This window comes from Triturus cristatus, chromosome 9, assembly GCF_964204655.1.
Source record: "Triturus cristatus chromosome 9, aTriCri1.1, whole genome shotgun sequence".
In the NCBI taxonomy this organism is placed as follows: domain Eukaryota; kingdom Metazoa; phylum Chordata; class Amphibia; order Caudata; family Salamandridae; genus Triturus; species Triturus cristatus.
The window spans coordinates 1,257,359,773-1,257,376,013 of NC_140592.1; the positions used below are offsets into that span (position 1 = coordinate 1,257,359,773).

The 16,241-nt window shown below is 49.1% G+C and overlaps 1 protein-coding gene across 3 annotated transcripts in view; it reads right to left on the reverse strand.

Moving 5' to 3' along the window:
* Positions 1-16,241, reverse strand: part of PRKD1 (protein kinase D1) — a 937,657-nt gene that overhangs the window by 753,638 nt on the left and 167,778 nt on the right. The gene's annotated exons all lie outside the window — the stretch shown is intronic.

Below are 16,241 nucleotides of genomic sequence, written 5' to 3' on the forward strand. Positions count from 1 at the left end.
GGATGCTTTCAGGGCCCGCCCTCTGCCTCCTCATCTGGTGCATCCAGCCTGTGGTACCTCCATGGGATGCTTTCAGGGGCCTCCCTCTGCCTCCTCATCTGGTGCATCCAGCCGGTGGTACCTCTGGGGGATGCTTTCAGGGCCCTCCCTCTGCCTCCCTCATCCGGTGCATCCAGCTTGTAATACATCCGTGGGATGCTTTCAGGGCCCTCCCTCTGCCTCCCTCATCCAGTGCATCCAGCCGGCGGTACCTCCGTGGGATGCTTTCAGGGCCCTCCCTCTGCCTCCTCATCTGGTGCATCCAGCCGGCGGTACCTCCGTGGGATGCTTTCAGGGCCCTCCCTCTGCCTCCTCATCTGGTGCATCCAGCCTGTGGTACCTCCATGGGATGCTTTCAGGGGCCTCCCTCTGCCTCCTCATCTGGTGCATCCAGCCGGTGGTACCTCTGGGGGATGCTTTCAGGGCCCTCCCTCTGCCTCCCTCATCCGGTGCATCCAGCTTGTAATACATCCGTGGGATGCTTTCAGGGCCCTCCCTCTGCCTCCCTCATCCAGTGCATCCAGCCGGCGGTACCTCCGTGGGATGCTTTCAGGGCCCTCCCTCTGCCTCCTCATCTGGTGCATCCAGCCGGCGGTACCTCCGTGGGATGCTTTCAGGGCCCTCCCTCTGCCTCCTCATCCGGTGCATCCAGCCGGCGGTACCTCCGTGGGATGCTTTCAGGGCCCGCCCTCTGCCTCCCTCATCCAGTGCATCCGGCCGGCGGTACCTCCGTGGGATGCTTTCAGGGCCCTCCCTCTGCCTCCTCATCCGGTGCATCCAACCGGTTGTACCTCCGTGGGAAGCTTTCAAGGGCCCTCCCCATGCCTCTCTCATCCGGCGCATCCAGCCGGCGGTACCTCCGTGGGATGCTTTCAGGGCCCTCCCTCTGCCTCCTCATCCTGTCTGAAAGTAAACAAACTCCTCTCCTGCTGGCAAACAGAAACAGGAGCCGAGGACCAGGAGTATTACAAACCAACAGCTGGCCAGAGCCACACACACCTGCTTCTCTTACCCAGAGAGTACCTGCCTGTGCATAGGGGTTACACATTTCCCATTCCATTGGGGAGAGGATGTGGTCCGCCGGCTAGATTGCCGACGTTGGTGCTGAAAACCAAGGCTCGAGCCTCGGGGTCGCGTCCACATCCTGTGATTCTGGGCAAGTCACTCAATCTCCCCGTGCCTGAATGTGTCCTTGTGTAACGTAACCGGTGCTCATGTAAAGCGCTCCAATACCTTCGGGTCGAGTTCGCGCTATATAAATCTCCAATAAAAAATATAAAATAAAAAATTCCTCTATTGGGGCAGAAGTACCCCATGCACGGCTAGAGAGACCATGCTGCCCTGCCCTATTTTCTTTTTCTGCGCAGTTTGTGTATTTTTTAGGTCGACTCCCACCAGACTGCTGTGCACTCAGGTTGCAGAGGCACACTGGGGACATGTTGAAAGCTTACCTAGGTATGCATTGCACCCTTTGCCTACCATCAGCTTTGCGTTTTGTAGCTCACGTTTGCTTGCATTCTATTCGCTTGCTTTATTTGTTATAGGCAGTCCAGCATGTCTTTGACCCTCCCGCGGAGCAAAGCCTGTTTACCACCTCTCTGACTGGCTCCTTGTATCATTCCACAAGTGCTCGCCGTCTGGGAGCTCTGTTTTTTTTTCACACGGCACTCCTTGAGAGAGCTTGTGTTTTCAGATAGTTCAAGCTCGGTGTGTCGTGTGTCCCAGTTATGCCTAGAATAAAAATGTTGTCATTTTGCATGAGCAATGGGCATTCCTAAAGTTACCTTCACTTGTCACATCGAATTTTGACACTCGTGCATTTGTGACACTTTGGGTTAGATTCCTAGAAAACACCGACCTTGCTTACACAAATCAACTTTGCAATAACACTATTGTATTGCCTTGGCACTATGTAGAAGGTGTTTGTTATTTTCTGCCATATGGCAACATAGCTATCTGTATCACACAAACAGTAGAACTGCTGACCCCCCTTCCTCAGCGCCTTGAGGCCCTCACGGGTAAGTAGCGCGCTTACAATTCCCTGATTGATTGATTGAATGGCAGCCTAATCATAATCTCAGCCCAAGGCAAGAATGCCTTTTTCTATAAATAAACATCTGTTTCCAGGTGTAGTCAGAGGGGGCACTTCTGCTGACATCGTACGGTCTCTACAAGCTGACGCTTCTGCCCAGCAGCTGACTAACATCTCCTTGAGGGGTGCCCAGCTCGTGACCAAGACGGGGTCCTACACTCTTACCCACCATGTAATGGGGTTAGTTAGATCATCCAGGATGGGGATTCTTGGCAGAGCATACATGTACACCCTCGAAGGTTGTTCACGAACTTGACTCCACTGACACTTCCTGACGCACTCGTCTTGCAGGTCCTGACTCACTCGGGCTACTCACCCTTGTGTTACTAGTCCTATTAGTGACCTTTATTGGTTTCTTTTCCCGGTCAGCCGGGACGGAATTATAACCGGCGGAGAGATTCACTTAATACTCACGTTGCGCCTTATGCCCTGAAGAAGTCGTGGGTCTTACACCCGGACGAAACACGTGTTGGCTGGGCAACGGAATCACATTAAACAAAGAAATAAGAATCGTTTTTGGATTACTGTAATTTGGTCTACACTACTGTTCTTGTCATTATTTTCTGTATTGATACAGTACTTACTTATAACGTGTGCATGGACATTCTTTGTGGGACCCTCGAATGTAGGTTAGGGTCCGCATAGTAGGAGTACACCAGATTGTCATATTATTCCATATGCTTGCATATATACGTTGTTTCAGCACAATGGTGGAACTTTTTGTTTCGTTTACCGTCCTGATACTTCTCATAACTTTCATCTGTTTCTGTCTATTGATCATTGCAGCTCATATATTCTATAGAAGAATCACGATGGTTCAATAAACATTGAAAACGTCCCACTGTGTATTCTTTGCATATTTCTCTGAGCCAAAGAGAGCACGGGTGTGTGAGTGAAAGGCTGTAGGTCTGTCACAGCGGTTCCTGAGGGAACAGGGTTGTCATGTTCAGTGGTTGCCAGAATCGTGGCTCCCTGTCTACGTTGGGGGGGCTTATGGTGGCACTGTGAGCTAGCTGCTGAATGGGACACCATATCCTGAGGGGGTGCACAGGATCAGTCTGGCAGCATCCCGACGTTTATGCCATCCACAAACAGGCAGTTCTCACGGATTACTGGAAACTACATGACCGGTGGGTTGTAATAAGCCTTCTGTATTAGTTTGAAAAGCTTTCCTATGCATGACCGATTCTACTTATCCAGAGCACTACGGGTTCATCAAGCACGCATGCCTCCGACATGCTGGAGTTTGTCTTGGTACATGAGTTGTACTTCAAAGACAGAGGTCAAAGGTCAGGCCATGTCTTCTAGCACATTGTTATTCATTCTTTATAAGGGGAGGTTGCTGTTTACTTCACTTTCTCTGACTCCAAACGGAGAGGGAGCATGAAAGGAAAGCTGCAGGATATCATATTTGTTTTAGTTCACAACAAAAATACCTATGAATGAACTGTACAAATATTTCAGTAAATATTAGCAGTTAGGAAACACAAAGGAAGCCCATTTTTAAATTCTGAAGTGTGGTGGACACCATGGTTTTAATCATCCACTCTCTGCTTTAGTAATATATTTGTGACAGTTTGGTCCAAAATGTTCTACTAGCTACTTACTACACCCTCACCACTCTGAAGAATCCATTTGCAGACTTGTTCTATGTGTGATGCATGGATTTTTCACAATCCTTAGCACTTCAGTGAAGTAACATTAATGGCAGTGTCAGAACCCCTTTCACAGGGCCACAGGGCAAGCAGGGGTCACTAGGCCCAACCATGGGGATGGAGTCCTTTTACTCCTGGTAGCCCGGGGACCTGCCTACTAAGGGTTCTGAGCAACTGGGCCAAGTGGGCCTTCAGCGCTTGACTTGCTGTGGTAGCGTGCGGCGACCAGCCCAAGACTTTGCAGGGAGGAGGTATGTGCAAGATATACACAGGCTTAATACTCAAAATACATCCAGCAACCACAATCATTGAATGTCTAACCAGATATTAATCTTTATGGTGAAAGTGGTATTTTATAGAAGAACACAAAGTGAAATACACCAGACCCAAATAATACACACAGCCATCTAGAGTGGTACAGGCACAGTCCTGAGTCCCACTTCCCTGTCCACTGACAACAGCGATTCTCCATTAATGATAGGCTGCATTCACTTTAGGCCCCAGCACAGGTCTCAGAAGTGTCACTGAGTCTTTGTTGGAGTGAGTGAGTGCGATGTCGATGAATGCCATGATACGTGCAGCCCGACAACAGAATTAGCAGCAAATGCAATGTGGACGTACGCCATAGCTAGTGCCTGTATAATCATATCAATGCCTGTCAATGCAATGTCAATGTATACTGAGACTTGTGCCTGCACAGCATCGCCGACATCAGCTGCCGATGTATATCATAATCTAGTCTCGTATGACAAAATTATTGTTGCCAATAAGAACAATGTCAATGCGAGTTCAGACCCGAGCAAAACCAGAAAGAACGATGCCAATGTACAAGATGACAACTGTATGCGCGATGTCGATAACGCTGATAAAAATAATACCAGTGGCTGCCACAGTATTATTCGTAGGAGTACCAATGAACTCACATCATTGCTGTCGGATTCACCCGAGGTGACCTCCCCATCGGCCCCGAGTCAGAGATACGTGGTCAGGCAGGTCCGGCGACCCCTGCCCACGCCTATCGAGTAACATGTTACAGGTGGGTCCTCAATAAGCCAAATACAAATTTGCACCCAAAAAAAACCCTAATCAATTCCACCGATAGATAGATGCACTACAAACAAGTCTGAGGTAATAGGTAATAAAACACGTTTGGCCCAAGGCTCGCATTCCCCAGAAACACCACAAAGCTAGATACCACCTATAGCTATGTATACTCAACCAATCAGGACACGAGAGGCACACCACACATAGTGATCAAACACTCCTCATGTCGGACATCTGGACACATACACGCTGGCACAGATTAGCGCTCCCCGAGATTGAGAAGCATCTGTGTCCTTATCGGATGCACACATTCAATTGATTTATTACTAAGATACTTTTTAGTAATGCAGAGATCATTTTATTGTACCTCCTGAACTGTATAAATTGACGGCCAAAACTTTGTACATTGAGAGATTTTGAGCAGACACACTCTGTCCAGGCTCTCCTGGCCACAGCGTTTAATTGAACCAACTTTCTCCTGTTTTGCCAAACGCTTCTTGTCATTTCATTTATTTAAGGTAATATCATATCCAAGCAACACCTTTATAGAAGTCAAAGTGTTCCAGTGCCGCAGCACTAGGCGGTAGAGCATGTTCCCCTTGGTCCTACGGCCTGTCGATCAGTCTAACCCACTCCCGCTGCTATTTTTGGACGTAAGATCCCAGGAGCAACAACACTCGGGCACTGTGGTGGATGGGAGCAGGTGCTGGGTTTGACCGGCAGAGCATCTGCTCTCCTCTGCACTTCTTGGATGGAGTAGTAAGGTCCTTTGATGCTGCTGGTGGAAAGGGGCTGGCCGCTCAGCTTCCAATGCTTCCGTTGGACTTCCAGGCACATGAGTCAATACCCGCAGGCGGTCATGATCCCACGATGGTCCCGGTGAGGGCCCTCTCTCTTGACAGACAGTTCAACAAGGGCAGTGGTGCTAGCTCTTCATGGCAGCCCTCTCCTCGTCACATCGGTTTGCTGACTTTTGATAGTACTCAGGCGGAGGCCTCATCAATGTGACAGCTGCGACCTTTGTGGTGCGCCCCTATGGCATGCGGGTTCACCACATTAGTTTGGTACACAAGCATATGGCCCCATTTACAGCAGTGGTTTTGATTCATGGCTGCCCCCTCTGGCATATGGGGTCGCTGACTTAAATCAGCGCATGGGTGAATGGGCCAATTTTCTTTTTATTATTATTTTTAATTTATTTTTAGTTTTAGAGCGCACTAGACCGGAGACATCAGGTATCAGAGCGCTTTACATGAGCACTAGTTTTGTTACAGATAGACACATTCATTTTTGTTAGGCACGGGGAGATTGCGTGATTTGCCCAGAATCACAGGATGTTGAGCGTCGTTGCCGAGACTCGAACCCGGTTCCCCAGCTTCGAAGTCGACCGCTCTAGCAGTAAGGCTACATCCTCTCCCCAACTGAGGCAACAGCAGTTTTGATTCATGGTGGCCCCCTCTGGTATACGGGATCTCTGACTTAAACCAGCACAAGGGCAGATGGCCCGATCGGTGCAACCACAATCCTTTCATACCTCACTGCGGTGATGCCCTCGCCAGGATCCCCCGCTGGACCTTTCTCACTCCAGGCGCTCTCCTTCCTCCTCACGGGTTTCCTTTGGTCTCAGCAGGCAGGCAGCTGCTGGTGCTCCCGGCAGGCAGCTCTACGTTCCCTGTGTGATGCTCCCTCACCCAGCTGGGAGACTGACAGACCTTGATCCCCAGTCCTGGTCACACAAGGCAGAACTCTGGCTCAGCTTCTCCTCGCCGAGGTACAGCTAAGGCTGGCAGCTGGATGGCCGGCAACTTGGGAGCGTCAAGCTCCCCTTTTTCCAATCCGTTTCCAGACAAAAATGTAATATAGTGTCTCCGTTTTGGAAGTCTGGGTTGGAGGCTGCATCTTTAGAGGTGCCCGCTCCTCTGCCGTATCTTATCACCCAGGAAGCAATCTGTCACAGCAGGAGCGACTCTATTCCAGCTAGCCAAGGTCACAACTGAATGTCCGTATCACCGATACACACCTCACCAAAGGTCACCAAAGGATGCTGCCTTACTCTTTAGGAGTTTATCAATCTCATCTCCTTCCTGAGATGTGCTCAGGTCCCTAGAACCAGTGACCTCTCTCTGAATCAAAGAGCCCTTCTGGAGTGGACTGAAAGCCCCCAGTGTGTGGCCCACCCAGCTCTCAGGATTGTAGCAATCCACAAATCTGCCTGGGGAGCCCTCACACCTCCACATGCCCCCCCAAAGATCCCGGCTTCCAATACTCTGCGTATTGTGTCACCCATAGGCACACACGTATCCCTGCACAAACATGCCAAACACATGCATAGACTCCCACGTATCGCGCCACTTACAGGCACCCTTACACTCCAGCGCGCGCGCATGCAGACACGCGTGCTGGCTTCCCTGTATCACACCAATCATGGTACACACGCATCCCAGTGCACAGGTGCAAAACGCACACGCTGGCTTTCCTATATTGCAGCACTCATGGTACACATGCACCCTAGGACGCAAACGCAAAACACACGTGCACTGTGCGGCACAACATCCAACCCGATGTAGGTCAAGGGTGAGTTAAGCACACAGCAGCGGAACTTTACGCCAGCGCACCTGCAGGCCGCACTCCATTGACACAGGCAAACATGCCTGTTCATTCTATGAATCACTATTACTTAAAGCGCGGTATGCTGCCGCCACCGCCCTCGTGCACTCCTGGGGAAAGGCAGTCGTTTTTCACCACAAAAGGGGGACACTTTGAGCGCCCCTCATGGTCTAAGCAACACCGTGATCCGTGAGATAGGCCTAGGTCATGGCACACACACATGATCCGTGTCAGCACCTGGGGTCCAGATATTGTTGCATCTAGGCACTCCGAGCAGCCACTCATGTCTGTTCCAGCACCGCTGGAGCATGCCAGCTGTTTACCGCCATTCGCACGCGCTCCCTTCTTCATACACGTCTTTTCAATGATCCTGTTTTTACGAAGGTCTTGAAAGCGGAAGTGCACTGGAAGGGAAATGGTGTTTGCTCAAATATATCGCCAGCACTTGTGTGGTTTTACTTCAGTATCAAGAGTTAACACACAAGCGCTGAAAAATACGAGCCTTCATCGATAAATCATATATACTGTGTTATTGGTAATTCACATCGCAACACAGCATTCGAACAGATGCACTGAAAACAAAGCAGGGACACTTTGAGACTTTTCATAAGAATCTAAAAACACCACCCCCACCCTGCTGGTATCAGTGTGGCCCTCGGACACACAACAGATGACACTTACTGGCCCCTGAGTAACTGTTCGCAAGAGGAGCCATGGTGTACATTAGCAATAAAAACCATTGGCGGCAAAAACTCGAGATACGAGGTATTGGCTTTATCGGTGCTTGTTGTTATTCTCCAGTGAGTCTGACGATTATACTAAACAATAACAGTGCTCAGAGGGCAAAGTGCAACCAGAGAGCAGCGTTCTCAAGAGAGGGGCTTCTGCCCGCTTTAAACAGCTTTGAGGGAAGGCTCGTGCAGGCAGCATGCATTATACTCAAGCACCAGGGTTTGTTTCCGGTGTCCTCTCAGGCACCATACCTACTGGCTTTATCCTGATAAATTCTACCAATTTCTCATAACTGGGGGCTTTTTGTTCCCACATGTGTAGAATATCCATCGGAGATGTATGTGTACATTCGCAGGTTGTGAAGGCTTGTGGTTGTCTGTTTTTGACTTCATGGACATAGGTTCAAATCCCGATGGAGCCATTCAGCCTTTCATGCTTCTGAGGTCGATAAAATGCATATCATTGAGGTGGGTAACAATAAACATCTGTTATTCAGCGCCAAGATACCCTTCAGGGTGAATGTGTGCTTTACAAATACACGTTATGTAACGTTACTGGTGTGTGCCTAGTTGGAGTGTAAGGCCTGGTGGTCTGTTGGCAGGAGTGTAGGGTCGAACCCAGTTATGGATGCCGTGTGTGTGCGGTCCAGATGCAGCGTTCCAGCGGCTGCCCTCATTGGACCACCTGCCACAACCCTTTCAGCTCCGCCTCCTCTGCCTGCTTTCCTGATAAGCTGCAACAGATGTGCCTGCTTCCGGGCCTGGAAAACATCATTGCTGGAGTCAACTCCCTGTTGTGTGTGGCACTGGCCGGGGCTTTAAGTGGGCCGGGTCGCTCCGGGTCTCAGACCCGCTGGAAATTAAAAATGGACATTGAAACGGGCCCCTTTCGGGCCCCGTTTCAGGCACGGATTGATTTCTGAACAATGAGTGCAAAAAACGTTAAAGTTAATCGATGTCTTCCTGCTTATATGTCACGTGCTGCACTTAATCTTGCACCCCCGAGGGCGTTTGCTTTCTCCAGGGCGCTGCTACGGAGTTTCTTCAGGCAGCGCACGACTCGTGTCTAGTGCATCATTTGAACTGAGTCGCATCCAGGTGTTTATAAGAGGCCCAGCTGACTTGTGGCCCAAGGCACTGCCAGTTTCCCTCAGTGCCTGTCAGCGGGGCAGAAAGGTGCTCAGAGTATCTGCTCGCCAATCCTTGGCTTCTCTGCAGCGCGCACACAGCAGTGGCCACTGTGCAGATGCACCTGTGATTCTATGCAAATGAGTGAGTGGGGGATTTTTTAAGCCACGCCCTTAATTATATAGGCCCTGCTCCTTTCAGAAGATGCTGCGCTGCTCTTTGTAAGAATAATACTGTCCCGAACAGAAGGTGTACTGCTCTATGTAAGAATAATACTGTCCATGAACAGAAGATGCTGCTATACGTAGAAACGATACTGTCCCCGAACAGAAGATGCTGCTCTACGTAGGAACAGTACTGTCCATGAACAGAAGATGCTGCTCTGCGTAGGACCAATACTGTCCCAAACAGAAGCTGCTGCGTTGCTCTGCATAAGAACAATACTGTCCCAAACAGAAGATGCTGCGCTGTTCTACGTAAGAACAATACTGTCCCCGAACAGAAGATGCTGCTCTACGTAAGAACAATACTGTGCATAACAGGAGATGTTGCACTACATAGAAACTATACTGTCACGAACAGAAGATGCTGCGCTGCTCTAAGTAGGAATAATACTGTCCAAGAACAGAAGATGCTGCTCTACGTAGGGACAGTACTGTCCCGAACAGAAGATGCCGCGCTGCTCTAAGGAGGACCATACTGTCCCCGGACAGAAGATGCTGTGCTGCTCTTTGTAAGAACAATATTATCCTGGAACAGAAGATGATGCTCTACGTAGGAAAAATACTGTCCCCGAACAGAAGATGCTGCTCTACATAGGAACAATACTGTCCCTGTACAGAAAGTGCTGTGGTGCTCTACGTATGAACTATACTGTCCCCGAACAGAAGTTGCTGTGCTGCTCTATGTAGGAACAATGCTGTCCTGAACAGAAGGTGTTGCGCTGCTCTACGAAAGAACAATACTGTCCGAACAGAAGGTGCTGCGCTGCTCTACGTAAGAACAATACTGTCCCTGAACAGAAGATTCTGTGCTGCTCTACGCAAGAACAATACCATTCCCAAATAGAAGATGCTGCACTGCCCTGCATAAGAACAATACTGTTCCAGAACAGAAGATGCTGCACTGCTCTATGTAAGTAAAATACTGTCCCTGAACAGAAGATGCTGCACTGCTCTATGTAAGTAAAATACTGTCCCTGAACAGAAGATGCTGCACTGCTCTATGTAAGTAAAATACTGTCCCTGAACAGAAGATGCTGCACTGCTCTATGTAAGTAAAATACTGTCCCTGAACAGAAGATGCTACGCTGCTCTACATAAGAAGGACCATGTCCCTGAATAGAAGATGCAGTGCTGTTCTATGTAAGAACAATACTATCCTCAAATAGTACTACTACGCTGCTCTACATAACAACAATACTGTCCCTGAACGGAAGATGCAGTGCTGCTCTATGTAAAAATAATACTGTCCTGAACAGAAGATGCTGCTCTACGTAAGAACAATACCGTCCCCAAACAGAAGTTGCAGCACTGTTCTGCGTAAGAAGAATACTGTGCGGAACAGAAGGTGCTGTGCTGCTCCAGGTAGGAAAAATATTGAACCCGTACAGAAGATGCTGTGCTGCTCTACGTAAGAAAAATACTGTCTCCGGACAGGAGATGCAGTGCTGCTCTACATAAAAACAGTACTGTCCCAAGCAGAAGATGCTATGCTGCTCTACATAAGAAGAACATTGTCCCCGAATAGAAGATGCAGTGTTGCTCTATGTAAAAACAATACTGTCCCTCAACAAAAGATGCTGTACTGCTCTGCTTGAGAACAATACTGTCCTCTAACAGAAGATGCAGTGCTGCTCTACGTAAGAAGAATACTGTCCCTGAAAAGAAGATGCTGTGCTACAGAAGAACAATCCTGTCCCTAAACAGATGCTGCTCTGCTCTACATGAGAACAATACTGTCCTGAACAGAAGATGCTGCTCTATGTAAGAACAATACTGTTCCCTTGCACACATTGCTGAAATGATTCATGTTCAGATACTTGTCCAGGCTCAGACCTAGAGATTTGGCCGAGTCAATAATGAGGGGGGAGCAGTTGAAGGCAGTGAGGTGGTTCAACCAAAGGTCTAACTTGGGAAAGGGGGGGGGGGGGGGGTGATTCGGAGGAGAAATTAGAAGGAATTCATAAGAACAATACTGTCCCTAACAGATACTGCGCTGCTCTGCGTAAGAACAATACTGTCCTCGAGCAGAAGCTTCACTGGTCTATGTAAGAACAATACTGTCACCAAACAGAAGATGCTGCGCTGCTGTACATAAGAACAATACTGCCCCTGGACAGAAGATGCTACTCTACATAAGAACAATACTGTCCCTGAAAAGATGCAGCGCTGCTGTATGTACAAACAATACTGTTCCCAAACAGAAGATGCTGCGCTGCTGTACATAAGAACAATACTGCCCCTGGACAGAAGATGCTACTCTACATAAGAACAATGCTGTCCCTGAAAAGATGCAGCGCTGCTGTATGTACAAACAATACTGTTCCCGAACAGAAGATACTGCGTGCTTTATGTAAGTACAATACTGCCCCCGGACAGAAGATGGTACTCTAGATAAGAACAATACTGTCCCCAACAGATGGTGCATTGCTCTGCGTAGGAACAATACTGTCCTCGAGCAGAAGCTTCACCGGTCTATCTAAGAGCAATACTGTCCCCAGACAGAAGATGCTGCGCTGCTGTACATAAGAACAATACTGTCCCCCAACAAAAGATGCTGCTCTCCATAAGAACAATACTATCCTTGAACAGATGCTGCGCTGCTGTATGTACAAACAATACTGTCCCCCAACAAAAGATGCTGCTCTCCATAAGAACAATACTATCCTTGAACAGATGCTGCGCTGCTGTATGTATGAACAATACTGTCCCCCAACAAAAGATGCTGCTCTCCATAAGAACAATACTGTCCCTGAAAAGATGCAGCGCTGCTGTATGTGCAAACAATACTGTTCCCAAACAGTAGATGCTGCGCTGCTTTATGTAAGTACAATACTGCCCCCGGACAGAAGATGGTACTCTAGATAAGAACAATACTGTCCCCAACAGATGCTGCGCTGCTCTGCGTAAGAACAATACTGTCCTCGAGCAGAAGCTTCACTGGTCTATGTAAGAACAATACTGTCACCAAACAGAAGATGCTGCGCTGCTGTACATAAGAACAATACTGCCCCTGGACAGAAGATGCTACTCTACATAAGAACAATACTGTCCCTGAAAAGATGCAGCGCTGCTGTATGTACAAACAATACTGTTCCCAAACAGAAGATGCTGCGCTGCTTTATGTAAGTACAATACTGCCCCCTGACAGAAGATGGTACTCTAGATAAGAACAATACTGTCCCCAACAGATGGTGCATTGCTCTGCGTAGGAACAATACTGTCCTCGAGCAGAAGCTTCACTGGTCTATGTAAGAACAATACTGTCACCAAACAGAAGATGCTGCGCTGCTGTACATAAGAGCAATACTGCCCCTGGACAGAAGATGCTACTCTACATAAGAACAATACTGTCCCTGAAAAGATGCAGCGCTGCTGTATGTACAAACAATACTGTTCCCAAACAGAAGATGCTGCGCTGCTTTATGTAAGTACAATACTGCCCCCTGACAGAAGATGGTACTCTAGATAAGAACAATACTGTCCCCAACAGATGCTGCGCTGTTCTGCGTAAGAAGCGCACTGTCCCTGAATAGAAGCTGCTGCGCTGTTCTCATCACGAGGCGTGGGCAGGACCCTGCAGAGCAGGAACTGGGGGGGGGGGGGGGGGGGAGATGTAAGCACACTCTTCAGGAGACCCCACTCTTCAGGGGACCCACCCTTCTGGGGACCCCGTCCTTCAGGGACCCTCACTCAGTCTAAAGCCTATAGGTATCTGTGAGGAATGGAAGTCCAGGGGTCCCTCATCCCACTTTGCAGGGGGTCCCATCATTGCAATAGCCGCTGTCGCGTGGAGCGCTGCGTGCTTTTGGAGACGTGTGCGCAGCACTAGGTCTCGCGGCCTGCTGCTTGGCGACGTCATCAACCGCTACCTGTCTGCGTCACCTCACTGCTGGTAAAAGAATAATGCAGACAATTATAAAGATGTATTCATTTGAATAGATTATGAATTAATTAAGAAACGTAGATGCCTGCTGTGCAATTCAACACAAATTACAAAACCCAGAGAAATGATATCAGAGGATGACGCATAAAGTCAGAGACAATTTATTTGTGAAACATGAACTAATGTGACTCGAGACCAGGGTGTCTTAATCAGCTCTCTGAAGGGGCGTGCACGAGCGCGTCATTAAACAACAAACTAGGATCACGCAGACATTTGAACATTGGAATTGGGATGTGATTTTTTTTTTTTTTTTTTTAATCGTTCCTCTATTTTCAACACATGAACGCGTTGTGTTTTTTAGTGTACATGGCAGTTTCCCTCAGTAAAGAAAAGGTGCCTGGTGGTTCATAGTCGCTCGGCAATAATGCGTTCATTCCCTGCTGCTGCTTTCAGCGAGCATTAAAGCACCGAGGAGTCACATTCCCACATTATGAATGGATAAGGGGGTCTGTGGTCGGCAGGCCCCTCCAGGGAGGGCAGTCCTGGTACCCCCTCCGGGGTCATTCTCAAGGTTACGGAAGATGTTGAGGAGTAAGGGGGGGGGGGCATACAATTATACACATTTTCACATCTTAGGGTCACCTTCCCACTGCTAGCGCCAATGTTTTACCACGCCCGATCCGCTAGCAGCAACTTCCAGTGATAAGCAGGGCAGGCATGCCCTCGAAAAACATTTACAAAACGGATGCTGCCACGAACAAGCATCTTCGGACACAGCGCTACTTTTGAAGAACAGGCACTGAGTCTCAACAGCAGCAGTTTTTTCCTGCTAAGGAAAAGCTGGTCTTAAAAATGACACTAGCACACTGGTATAAAAGCAGAGCAGACCCGAATCCATTTGGCAAGCACAACTATGCCATGGATCTACTGCTATGGAAGCTCAGAGCACCAAGGAGACCCCACCAGCACCCCCACAGAGGCAGCGCAGGAGAAGGGAGCGGACATACCCCCAGAGGTCAACCCTCATTGGTCTCTGGAAGGAAGAGGCCATTGCCCATTACAGGCTCCGGAGGGAGTCCTGTTGAAACGAATCCAGAACCAGCATCATTTTCATTAGGCCTGGGCGAAGCACTACGCTACGCTCGCGTAGTTTGCGAAGTTCGCGCTACTTCGCGCTACGCGAACTGCACGTAGCACAGTGCGAACACGCGTAGCGTAGTGTTGCGTAGTGCTGCGGTCATTTTTTGCTTGCTCGCGGTCCTCAACGTCAAGTTGGCGACCGCGAGCAAGCAAAATGACATCCTGGCGAGACTTTTTCCTTGTTCGCGATCGCGAGCATGGAAAATAAACCTCCCGGCGAGATTCCCAACGCGAGAAGGTCAGGTTTCTCATTGCGAGGGGTCGCGTATGCTCGCGACCGCTCGCGATGAGAAACTACCAGTTCGCGTTGAGAAAGCTGCAGCTCGAGTAAAAATCTACTCGAACAGCAGAAAACTACAGCTCGCACTGTGCAAGATGCCATTTTCAATGATTGCACAGTGCCGGTTGCTTGTCCGCACTGTGCAATCATTGAAAACAACATCTTGCACAGTGCGAACATGTTACTTCGCAGTTCGCGAAGTGCTACGCGTAGCTCGCGTAGTGCGAACTTCACTTTGCGTAGCTTCGCGAAGTGCTACTTCGCGAACTACGCCCACCCTTAATTTTCATCGTTAATTTTCAGAGGTCCAGATGCAACTTCCCCATAGAAAGAACTGTGGACAGACACTCTAAACAGAACCTAGCACACATCGGAAGCACATGCAGGGAATGTGGGTATGACGACACAACGAGTCCGCAGTGCAAGGAAGCAAAGCAAATGAAAATGTAACAAGTCCATTGTCCACCTCCTGCACCAGATTGTGACAGGGCTGCAGCGCACATCGCAGCGCTGCACCAACATCCCTCCCCAGGCCAAGGTACAGGCTGTCCTGCACATGCTGGCATCTGGAACTTTCCGACCCACCGCTGCCAGAGTGGCAGGAGTATCCCAGGCATCCTTCTCAAGGCTCCTCCCCTCCGTCCTGGATGGCATCATAAGCCTCACGCCCCAGTACCTCTACTTCCCCAACACAACGCAGCAACAGCAGGAGAACAAGCAACACTTTTATGCCATTGCAGGATTCCCACATGTGTTGAGGGCAATGGACTCCACTCGTGCAACTTGTGCCTCCATCGGCAACATCCCATTTCTACTGCAACAGGAAGCACGCCTAATCCATGAAAGAGCAGGCAATCGCTGACTGTCTGGGCCTCTTCATCAACGTCCTTGCCAAGTACCCGGGCAGTGCACATGACTCATTCATCTTCCGGCATTCCCCCATCAATGGGCGTTTCCAGATTGGGACCTATGGGAATGGTCTACTGGTTGGTAAGTACATCTCAAGCTCATGACAGATCACATGGCAGTCAATTATGTAGGAATACGTTGACATGTCAGTCTTGGTTCGAATGAGACAGTGCATTCGTAGTTGGTGTGTGCCTTCATAGTACATGGTATATGCGCAACACATTTCCTGCAAGTCACACAAATGGAGACCGCCTACGCCACTGTGGGCCACGTGTACAAGTGAACTGTGCTGATGGAGGATCACTTTGCATGATGTTCTGGAGCAGATCCCCAAATCATGTCAAAGTGGAAATGCAAAGCCTGTCTGCAGGACATTATATGGCCTCATTGGTACGCAGTAAAGCAAGCCACACCAAAGTGCAGCTTTCATTCGCCCTACGTTTAGGATGTCTACCATGGACCTTGGTACGGCCTGTACCATCCGGTTATGTACCCCAATATAGGCCTAG